The following is an 11,392-nucleotide window of genomic DNA, read 5'->3' as shown; positions in this document are numbered from 1 at the left end:
GGCCGGCACGCCCGGGAGCGCCGCGCGCATGCGCCCGGCCCAGCGCCCCAGCCGGTGGGGAGGCGACGCGCCGCGACCCTGCGCGGGGAGGGAACCGCGGTCGGTTGTGCGGAGCCCGCGGCCTGAGTCTCGGACGAGCAGCTCGCCCACACGTTCTCCTGCTGGTGGACGCGGAGCCGAAGGCTTGGACCTCGAGGACCAAGAAGTGCGAGGACCCTGTAGCGGCGATTGCGCCCGGGAGACAGGCTGCCCGGCAACCAAACTGTTGCTATCGCGCTTATTTCGGTGGAACCGAAACAGGGAGGCTTGGAGAAGCACGGGAGGAAACTATAGGAGGCTTGGCAAATACGTAAACTGTAAATTATTCGTGATTCCGAAAAAGTTTATCCGTGCATTTATAAATGGAACGAATGGAACTTTTTTTTTTTTTTTAACCCAATAGTTTCCGAAGTGTGCCTCTCAGAACTTGGATTTTTTTTTTTTTTTTTTTTTTAAATCAGGTCCTTGGGAGAAAAACAGTCAAGTGGTGGAAGATCAGTATTGACTGCAGCTGCGTTCAACTTCTGGAACCTGAAAGTTAAGTTGGGTCACGTGGGCCGTGCGTCCTCATCCTGCCTGGAAAATCCCCGAAGATCACAGTGGTCTGTCAAATTCAGCAAATCCCTGTGCTGCTGCCCAGAGGCAGGAGAGCCACCTCCCCCGCCTTCTCCCCGACTCCTAAGGATGGGATTCTCGCTCCAGAAGCAAATATGAAAATTTTAAGAAAAAGCCCGTTCGCTTCGTTTATCTTCCCCCAAGAATCACTGAAAACGTTCGTTGTCTAACTTAAGTTGCCAGTTTTCAGATCCCTGAAAAAGAAAATTTAGTAGATAGGCTCTGATGTATTTTGGAAGAGCAAAAGAGTAACCAAAATCTATTTTCAAAACTCAAAGCTGATTTTGTAGTAGGCCTAGTAATTGATAAATCTGTTACTGTGAAAATATTGCATGGAGCATTTGTCTAGGTCCTGAGGGATTGTAGCAGCTTTATTACAGGGGTGACAGAAAATGATTAAAAAAATGATCAACTTTAAAAAAGGAATTCCATGTACCATGCATTCTACACACTAATTTATCACTTCAGTGTGTTTGATCGTTTTTATCTGCCCCATTGTCAAAAAGCATCATAAAACAGCAAACTAAAATGTAATGGAATGCGGCAATTCATAAACCAATGTAAAATAAACACCTCCACGTGATGGTGCTTGTTATGCCGCCAATAAAAGTCACATTTTAAAATATTTAATTGTATGCAATATGCTTAAGCAAAAAAAAATTTTTAAATGTGACCCTTACTGGAATTTTGGGGGGGGATTTTTTGTCCTTTTTGTCTGTGTGTGTGTGTGTGTGTGTGTTTTCTAGGGCTGCACCTGCAGCATACGGAGGTTCCCAGGCTAAGGGTCTAATCGCAGCTGTAGCTGCCAGCCTTCACCAGAGCCACAGCAAGGCAGGACTGTAGCCATGTCTGCAACCTACACCACAGCTCATGGCAACACCAAATCCTTAACCCAGTGAGCAAGGCCAGGGATCAAACCCTAAACTTCATGGTTCCTAGTCGGATTCGTTAACCACTGAGCCACGATGGAACTCCATTGGTGATTTTTTTACTCCTGGAGATCTTTGGTGAAATTTGAGGTGAAATCATTTCTTCACTTTTGGAGGACCTTTTCCTACTTGAAGAAGCAAATTTATCATGGGTTAAAAAATGAGCATATAATTTTAAGTTTTAATAAACCTGAAAAGGCATTGCTTCAGATATGTGAGAGTTATGTTTGCCAACCAGATGTGAATTAAAAATGTTTAGTTTCCTGAGTCAATACAGTGTTTATACTTCAAAGTGGTCCCCCAAATTGCTTACTAATAGAAATAGCTTTGAACAATCTTGGAAAAGTTGGAAGGAGTTCCTTGGTACCCTAGTGGTTAAGAATCCAGCATTGTCACTGCTGTGGCTCAGGTCGCTGCTGTGGCAGGGGTTTGATCCCTGGCCAAAAAAAAAAGGGAAAAATTGGAATTACAAGATTGGAATGTGCCATGTGGATGGAACAAATATTGAACACTAAGAATCATAGAATTTTAAAGATGAAAAGATACCATGGAAGTTATCTAGTAAACCTGACTTTATAGATGAAGAAACTGAAATGCAAAGAGGTTAATTGATTTGCTGAATGTCACATAGTAACAGAACTGAGTCTAGGACCTACATAATTCCTTTCTGTAAAATAACAATTCTAGTATCTGACATGTTTTGAGCAATTGATATGTTTTAAATTCACATTAACTCATTAAATCCTATCAACAATCCAATGAGATTTTGTTATCCTTCCATTCTTCAGGGGGAGAAACTGAGGCAAAGAAGATTTAGAGAACTCACCAAGATTACAAGCTGATAGAGAGCTGAGGCAGCAGTTATTTTTATTATTTATTTATTTGGCCATGCCCATGGCATGTGGAAGTTCCCTGGCTAGGGATCGCACTTGAGCCATAGCAGCAACCTGAGCCTCTGCAGTGACAACACTGGATCCTTCATCCACTGCACCACAAGGGAACTCCTAAGCCAGCATTTGAATCCAAGCAGTATGGGTCTAGAACTCACAACCTTAGCCATTATGTTATATTGCCTAAACTGGATTGCCTACACTACCGTAGCTGTTTGGGGTCACATTGTATGTGAAAGATGAGCCAGTAGATCCTGTCATTAGTGAAAGATATTAAAATTATACATGCGAGTTCATGAAATGGAAATGGAGTTGCAAAAATCACAAGAATTCAATTGAATTTCACAGGGCTCTAGAGTTTAAAGAAACTTTGAACACTGTTTAGAATTATCACCCCACCTCTAAAAACATTGTGCACAAACCATCACAAAAATCATTTGTCTTCCCTTTCATTGTTCACTGCAGCAACCGAGATGACACATCAGTATAGCTTTAAGGAACCTTTTGATCCTTTAAAGTCTAGAAGTACATCCTAATGATTAACCTAAGACACTTTACAGTTTAAAAATATTCTCTCAACTTCAAGGCTGGAGAATCCTACCGTATAGATATATACACACATCCGTATAGACACGCATATATTAATGCCGCATAGCAAACCACCCTAGAACCAGTGCTGTAAAACCATTTTATGTGCTCTTTGGCCTTGTCTGGGATGATGCATGTAGCTGCCACAGTCAGCAGCTTGACTGGGTGCCATCATGTGGCAGCAGGCCAAACAGGGACAGAGTGGAAACCGCAAGACATCTTGAAGCAAAAGTTACCTGACATCACTTCCACCACATTCTGTTGATCAAAGTAGGTCAAAAGGCCAGCACATGGGCAGGAACCAGAAAGAGAAATTTCCCATATTGGTGGGAGGAGTAGTCAAGCCACATTTCAAAGGGCTATGCATATATAAATATATATACACATACACACACATATATACATGTGTGTGTGTGTGTGTATAAAAGGAACGGGAGTAATTATCATGATCTTGCATGCAGTCTATCGCAATATATAATTATTTCAAGAATGATACTAGCTAATTAAAGCTGCTGGATTGCTTTTTTGTTTGTTCAATGCTTGGTGATGCCTTTAAGAACAGCAAAACAAGGAAATATTAATCAGACCATTTCTTTAATTGGGTCAATTTGGAAACCTCGTGTAGGTGAAGTTTGGCGAGTCCTTCACTTTTCTCATCATTTTGTTGCTTTCTTTAAGATTTTCCCATCTGTGCTAATAGATCTCTCTAAAACACAGTGTAAAAACCTAATAGCAAGGAGAAGCAATTATAATTCCCATAGGAACTATGTACTCTGGTCCAGATTTTGCTAGCTTTGATTATGATGTGGCGATTTCACAACACAAACAATTAAGTTCATAATTATTTATAAATAAGATTATGGACCAAAATAGATGTTGAGAGTTTAGAAAGGGTCATGGAAAATTGATTTAGAAGGATAAACAATAAGCTCTTGATCTATTATCAACTGTAGAACTAACCACCGAAGCACTGCACAAATAACATAATATGAAGAAAGATGATAATGCTTTACCTAAAATATTTACTTTAAGGACGAGGGAGTAGAGTGTACCTGAGTTGCCACTGGATCCTTAACCCACTGAGACACCAGGGAACTCCTCCCTGGTGGTTGTTTATGTGACCTAGACAAAAATCACTTTGCCCAGTCGAAAATGCTCTACCTCTGGTACTAACGTGAGGGAGACAAAAAACTTGTTGCAGATTCATAGGAATTGTCACCACACTCCCAGGAGAAAATGTCTGGGACACTTCTGGCTATCTGGAAATCTAGTATTTGACAGGAGCAGAGTTGCATGCACATAAACCATACTTAAAATACTGGGTTTTGTCTGGACACTGTTCGTTAAAAGAGATATAAACAAACAGAGCACATTCACTGGGAGAATGACTAGGAAAGGGAAGAGATATGAAATCATGTCCTACACGGAGTGTTTGTAGAAAGCGGGGAAATTTCACCCAGCCAAAGACTTCACATACGTAGGGGGTGTTGGAAGGGAAAGGAAACATATGTGTCTACATACCCATCCTTACTGGGTGTGAGAAGCGAAGGAAGGCCAATTTCAATCCAATCGAATGAGTTTTCTAACCAAACTGTCCTTAAATGGAATGGATTGCCTCTGGAGGTAATAAGTGCCCCCAAACCTTTGCTGGACCCTTGGCAGAAATATTGTAGAGGGGATTCAAACTTTAGGTGAAAAACTGTGTTTTAAAAGATGACTCTGAAGTTATTTCCAACCAAGACACTGTGCAAAAATGACTGGTGATTGAACCAAATCTTCATACCTCTAAATTCATAGTTCAAAATATAATAAATCAGAATAAACTTTTCCTATATGAACCATGCAATGAGAAACCAGATTTTATTAGCCTTCCTAATTCAAAATTAGATTATATATTTTACTCACTGCTTTCTTTCATAAACTGGGACACAAATCAACAATTTCACCCATTAATGCTAACACTGGGATCTGTTATCATTAGTTTATTCTCTACAAATATCAAGGCTGGAATTAGAGTATTTGATTCATTCATGTAAGAGATATTTACTGAGCACCTACTATATGCCAGTAACAGTGCTAGGGATTAGGATGGAAGGTATAATGACAAAAAAACTATAATCTTTGCCCTCATGGAGTTTAGTCTAGTACAATTTCTGACTCCCTATAAATCATATGAAGTCTACTATTTTCATGCATATGCTTTCATTAATTTACTTTCTGAATAAAAATGTCAAAATAGGAGTTCCCACCATGGCATAGTGGGTTAAGAATCTGACTGCTGGAGTTCCCATCATGGCGCAGTGGTTAACGAATCCGACTAGGAACCATGAGGTTGCGGGTTCGGTCCCTGGCCTTGCTCAGTGGGTTAACGATCCGGCGTTGCCATGAGCTGTGGTGTAGGTTGCAGACACGGCTCGGATTCTGCATTGCTGTGGCTCTGGCGTAGGCCGGAGACTACAGCTCCGATTGGACCCCTAGCCTGGGAACCTCCATATGCCGCGGGAGCGGCCCAAGAAATAGCAAAAAGACAAAAAAAAAAAAAAAAGAATCTGACTGCAGCAGTTAAGTTTGCTGCATAAGTGTGGGTTTCTCCCTAGCCTGGCACAGTGGGTTATTTGATGTTGCTGCAGCTGCAGCTTGGATTTCAATCCCTGACCCCTCAGGATCTTCCATAAGTTGCAGGTTCAGCCATAAAATATTTTTTTCTTTTTTCTTTTTTTTTTGAAGTTCATATAATGATTTTTATCTTTTTCCATTATAGCTGGTTTACAGTGTTCTGTCAACTTTCTACTGTACAGCATGGTGACCCAGTTACACATACATGTATGTATACATTCTTTTTTCTCACATTATCATGCTCCATCATAAGTGACCAAACATAGTTCCCAGTGTATAAATTTTTTTTTTTTTTTTGGTCTTTTCTAGGGCTGCACCCACAGCACATGGAGGTTCCCAGGCCAGGGGTCTAATCGGAGCTATAGCCCCCGGCCTACGCCAGAGCCACAGCAACACAGGATCCAAGCCGCATCTGCGACCTACACCATACCTCACAGCAATGCCAGATCCTTAACCCACTGAGCAAGGTCAGGGATTGAACCCGAAACCTATGGCTCCTAGTCAGACTCGTTAATCTCTGAGCCACGACAGGAAATCCCCTATAAAATACATTTTTAAAAAATTTTAAAGAGTGGTTTCCCAGGCCTAGGCAACCACTGATGTTTCTGTTTCTACAGTTTGCCTTTTCTAGCAATTTCATAAAAATGAAATTACACAGTATGTCTATATCTTCTGTCTGGCTACTTCATTCAGCATGATGTTTTTGAGATTCATCCATATTGATTCATTCCTTATTATTGATGAGTTATTATTCCATTGTGTGGGTTTACCACTTTCTTTGCTCATTTGTGGGTTGATGAATACTTGAGTTGTTTCCAGCTTTTTGGCTACCATGAATAATACTGTTATTAACATTTGTGTATCAACTGTTTGTCAATGTATGTTTTCATTTCTCTTTGCTACTTAGAATTGCTGGGTCATATGGTAAGTATATGGTTAATTTAAAAACCAATTTTTGGAGTTCCCGAAATGGCTCAGTGATTAATGAACCCTATTAGCATCCATGAGGACTCAGGTTCGATCCCTGGCCTTGCTCAGTGGGTTAAGGATCCTGCGTTGCTGTGGCTGTGGTGTAGGCCAGCAGCTGCAGCTCTGTTCGACCCCTAGCCCGGGAACCTCCATATGCCATGGATGTGGCCATAAAAAGTTAAAAAAGAAATTTTTTTTCCAGGGTGACCATATCACTTTACATTCCCATCAGCAACATATGAGAGATCCAGTTGCTCCACATTCTTACCAACATTTAGTATTGCCAGTGTTCTTTGTTTTAGCCATTTTAGGGAATATGTGGTGGTATTTCATTGTGGTTTTCATTTGTATTTCCCTACAAATTCTGATGCTGACCATCTTGTCATGTACTTATTTGCCATTCGTATATTTTCATTAGTAAAATGTCTATTAAATAGTTTTCCCAATAACAACACAAACAGACAACCCACAGAATGGGAGAAAATCTTTGCAAGTGAATCGACAAACAAGGGATTAATCTCCAAAATTTATAAACAACTTCTGCAGCTCCATACCAAAAAAAACCAAACAACCCCATCAAAAATGGGCAGAAGATCTAAACAGACAGTTCTCCAAAGAAGACATACAGATGGCCAAGAAACACATGAAAAGATGCTCAACATCACTCATTATTAGAGAAATGCAAATCAAAACCATGATGAGGTACCACCTTACACCAGCCAGAATGGCCATCATCCAAAAGTCTACAAACAACAAATGCTGGAGAGGGTGTGGAGAAAAAGGAACACTATTACACTGTTGGTGGGATTGTCAATTGGTGAAACCACTGTGGAAAGCAGTATGGAGATTCCTCAGAAAACTGAAAATAGAACTACCATTTGATCCAGCAATCCCACTCCTGGGTATCTATCCAGAGAAAACCACGACTCGCAAAGACACATGTACTCCAATGTTCATTGCAGCACTGTTTACAATAGCCAAGACATGGAAACAACCTAAATGTCCATCGACAGAGGAGTGGATCCAGAAGATGTGGTACATATACACTATGGAATATTACTCAGCCATTAAAAAGAACGAAATACCGGCATTCTTAGCAACATGGATGGACCTAGAAATTATCATGCTAAGTGAAGTCAGCTGTACAATGAGACACCAACATCCAATGCTTTCACTGACATGTGGAATCGGAAGAAAGGACAGACTGAACTTCTTTGCAGAACAGATGCTGACTCACAGACATTGAAAAACTTATGGTCTCCAGAGGAGACAGTTTGGGGGGTGGGGGGATGTGCTTGGGCTGTGGGATGGAAATCCTGTGAAATCAGATTGTGACGATCATTATACAACTACACATGTGATAAATTCATTTGAGTAATTTAAATAAATAAATAAATAATTTAAGAGTCAAAATTATTTTAAAATAAAAAACCATTTTCCTTCTATTAAACATATAGCAGAAATATCTTGATTATCAACTTACAAGAACTCAATTTACATAATTACATAATTTGAGAAGCCAAACCAAAATATATTCCTGCTTGTATTTACAGAGTACAAATATATAATATGTAAGAATATTCTTTGCTATGATTAATTTATATAGACAAATTAATTTGCATAAATAGTGACTTATTAAAGGAATAAAATTATTTGAATAATCAAAAATCATTTATGAACATTAAATAGCTGACATTTTGCAGTTTTCAAGATGGGTACTATGGTCTCTAGATCCACATTAGAAACCTGCTAGTTCTTACATACCCAAGTAGTTGGATTTGCTGAAAAATTAAATGTACAATTGAGCTGGAAGTTTGGTAGTAGGATTTAGGTTAGGAGCTAGAAAGACACTTACAAGATTAAGTCACATGATTGAGTTGACTGACATTACCAAGAATAATAAATGAAAACTCCGAAGGGAGAATCTATGAAGCCTTAAGTTCTTGCCATATACAAAGCCACATTATAAGGAGATGAATTCCTGTATTCTTGCAGGCCTATTCAGAAGTTTTGTAGGTAAAACGACTCCTGCCTTTGTAATCATAATTGATTAAACCAGGTATCATTTCATGAGTCACAGGCAACATTATAAAGTCTGACACACAGTAGACATCCAATGAACATTTTTGAATGAATAAACAAATGGGCAGAAATTGAAGTAAGTTCAGAAGTGGCATGATAGGAGTTAAATAAAAAGAAAGCGATTCATTAATTCATTCAATACGTATTTTCTCATACAGATCAGGCACTGTATGTTTGATACTGTTTCAAGGCATATAGGTATAAGCAAAACCAGACATGATTGTACTACCTTTCAAGAAGTTTACAGTCTATTAAACATAAGACATTACACCATAAACCTCCTAGAAGAGAACATAGGTAAAACATTATCTGACTCCACCATACAAATGTTTTCTTAGGTCAGTCTCCCAAGGCAATAGAAATAAAAATTAAAAAAACCCACTGGGACCTAATCAAACTTACAAGATTTTGCACAGCAAAGGAAACCATAAATAAAAAGGCAACCTACAGAATAGGAGAAAAATAGTTGCAAATAATGCAACAGACAAGGGCTTAATTTCCAAAATATACAAACAACTCATACAACTCAACAACAAAAACCAAAAACCCAATTTAAAAAATGGGTAGAAGACCTAAATAACATATCTCTGAAGAAGATATACGGATGGCCAGCAGACACATGAAAAAACGCCCAACATCGCTAATTATTAGAGAAATGCAAATCAAAACCACAATGAGATACCACTTAACACTCCTCAGAATGGCCATAATTAATAAGTCTATAAATAACAAATGCTGGAGAGGGTGTGGAGAAAAAGAAACCCTCCTACACTGTTGGTGGGAATATAAACTGGTACAACCACTATGGAAAACAATATGGAAGTTCCTCAGAAAACTAAATATAGAACTACCATATGATCCAGCAATCTCAGTCCTGGGCATCTATCTAGAGAAAACTTTCATTCAAAAAGATCCATGCACCCCTATGTTCGTTTCAGCACTATTCACAAATAGCCAAGACATGGAAACAACCTAAATGTCCATCAACAGATGAATGGATTAAGAAGATGTAGTACATATACACAACAGAATGCTACTCAGCCATAAAAAAAGAATGAAATAATGCAATTTGCAACAACATGGATGCAACTAGAGATCCTCATATTAAGTGAAGTGAGTCAGAAAAAGACAAACACCATATGATATCACTTACATGTGGAATCTAAAAATATGGCACAGATGAACCTCTACAGAACAGAAACAGACTCATAGACATGGAAAACAGACTTGCGATTGCCGGGGGGTGGGAGGTGGGGGTGGGTAGAGAGAGGATGGACTGGGAGTTTGGGGTTAGTGGATGCAAACTATTGCATTTAGAATGGATAAACAATGAGGTCCCACTGTACGGCACAGGAAACTATGTCCAGTCTCTTGTGATAAACATGATGGAAGATAATATGAGAAAAAAGAATGTATATATATATATAGACAACCTCTTCTAGGTTGTCAAATTTGTTAGCATATAATATGTACATATAGGTATGCCTGGGTCACTTTGCTATACAGCAGTAATTGGCACAACATTGTAAATCAACTATGCTTTTAAAAAAGTAAAAACATACTTATATACACCGACTTTTATGTGAACTAGGTATTTGTGCATGACAAATGCCTCTAAAGAACAATTACAGATATGATCTGTAAAAAAAAGTATTTTACCGTCTAACTGAAAGGACAGATACTAATTCAAAGGCCACCTATTAAAATACCAATATAATATGCATAATATAATTGGTATGATAAAAGGCACAGTGATATGAGAGGGGACAATAGAGGTGCCTTGTGAGGAAGGTCAGGGAAGGTTTGCTAAAGGAAGTGACAAAGAATTACCCAAATGAAATGAGGCTCAAGGAGCATTCCAGGCCCAGGGTCTGGCAATTGCAAAGATCTTATGGAAGATGAAGACCAATGTGCCTTTGCACACTCAGGGTGTGAGACGATGCTGGAAGGACCATGTGTGGTGGCTCGCTCTTAAAAGCAAAGTAAAAGCATCCAAGCATGAAGCAAGGTTAAAAATTTAATCACTACACTCAAACATGCAGATAAAACATGGTGCTATCATGTTATGAGTGTGTGTTGTGTGTGTATATGAATATGTTTATATAAATATAATATATATAGCTTTTTTGTTTTTCACTTCTTGGGATTGGCCTCTTCAAATTTTCTATTTCTTCTTGATTCAGTTTTGGTGGCCTGTATGTCTAGAAAGTTGCCTGTTCCCTCTAGGTTGTCAAATTTGTTAGCATATAATTGTTGATAGTATTATTTATGATTTTTCATTTCTTATTTTATTTATTTGGGTCATCTTCTTGGTGAGCTTGGCCAGAGATTTGTCAATTTCATTTGTCCGACACATATATTTTTTAATTGGGCTATGATGTCATAGCCCAATTGACATATCACCGGTATAATAAATTCATCCTGTTAGAATGAACAACTCAGTGGTGCTAGCATATTCACAGAGGTGTGCAATCATCACCACTATCTAATTTCAGAACCTTTTCATCACGCCCCAGAGAAGGTCCTATACACACTAGCAGTTACGCTCTATTCCCTCCCCTCCAGTGTCTGGCAACTACTAATCTACTTTCTATCTGTGTAGATTTGTCTACTCTGGACACTTCATTAAAATGGAATCATATATTATGGGGGTCTTTTGTGTCT

This window comes from Phacochoerus africanus, chromosome 16 (assembly GCF_016906955.1).
Source record: "Phacochoerus africanus isolate WHEZ1 chromosome 16, ROS_Pafr_v1, whole genome shotgun sequence".
Lineage (NCBI taxonomy): Eukaryota > Metazoa > Chordata > Mammalia > Artiodactyla > Suidae > Phacochoerus > Phacochoerus africanus.
This window is presented reverse-complemented; position numbering follows the sequence as displayed.